The sequence below is a fragment of the Hippocampus comes genome, unplaced genomic scaffold (assembly GCF_001891065.2).
Source record: "Hippocampus comes isolate QL1 unplaced genomic scaffold, H_comes_QL1_v1.1 C16793102, whole genome shotgun sequence".
NCBI lineage: Eukaryota > Metazoa > Chordata > Actinopteri > Syngnathiformes > Syngnathidae > Hippocampus > Hippocampus comes.
The window spans coordinates 1-873 of NW_017839020.1; the positions used below are offsets into that span (position 1 = coordinate 1).

Here is an 873-nt window from a genome sequence, read left to right on the forward strand (position 1 = left end):
GGCAACGTAGCTCGACTGGAATTAGCCACCGTGTTAGCATTAGCTTCAGTGGGCATTTGACAGGCACTCTTGGACTGCGTAAGCCGGCTCAAGATACAGGCCCTCATCAATAACTGGCTACAACTTGACTCCGGGTTTCGCCATACGTGACGAACATGTGACGGTCTCGTGCTATCATGTTAGCTTAGCGGGCCTAGCCTGGCATTCGCCTCCACGTGAAGCGGCCAGCGCGTGCCGAGAGGAAAAGCTGCCTGCCACTCACCGTCTTCTTGGCGGCCACCATTTTTGCGGTTTCTAGTCCGAAGCCGGCCGACCTACGAGCGACAAGGAAACAGTCAGAGCTTTTGGTGACTTTCTGTGCGCGTAGACAAAGCAACAAGTGTCACTTTGGGGGTGTTTTTATTGGAAAACTTGTGAGAGCTCCTTACTGTGAGCTTATTCCAATATGGCCTCGGAGGGAAAGGAAAGACCAGCATGCTTTGCGGCGCAGTCTGGAGGCGAGCGTGCGCAAAAGGCTCGTGCGCATCTCCTGATGCCTTTCAACCATTTGCACATTTTGAAATGTTGATGTCAGCTGTTTTCACGACATATCGTCTTGAATGCATTTCTGAATTTCAATAACTTGTGTATGGAGGTAGACGGTCATTTGTTTTGCTTAATTTCAACTGTAATACTTTGGAAGTTGGCGCTCAAACGCTCTAAAATTTGGAGAATTTTACATTTAGAGTCTAAATGTAAAATTCCCTACGTGAGCAAGTGCAGTGGAGTCATTTGTCTCAACCTATTTGGAGCCAACAATTGAGTTAGTTAAATATCGAACCGCAAGAATCGAACTTAATTGATGTAAAACATGCAAAAGTGACATAAGTTCAT

At 46.8% G+C, this 873-nt stretch overlaps 1 long non-coding RNA gene across 1 annotated transcript; it reads right to left on the minus strand.

The window, feature by feature from the left end:
* Positions 1-262: 262 nt before the first annotated feature.
* On the minus strand, positions 263-532 carry LOC109509165 (uncharacterized). Its single transcript, XR_002166890.1, has 2 exons — positions 429-532; positions 263-314 (listed from the first exon to the last, which is right to left on the minus strand). It is a non-coding gene; the product is annotated as an uncharacterized LOC109509165 (long non-coding RNA).
* Positions 533-873: the final 341 nt, after the last annotated feature.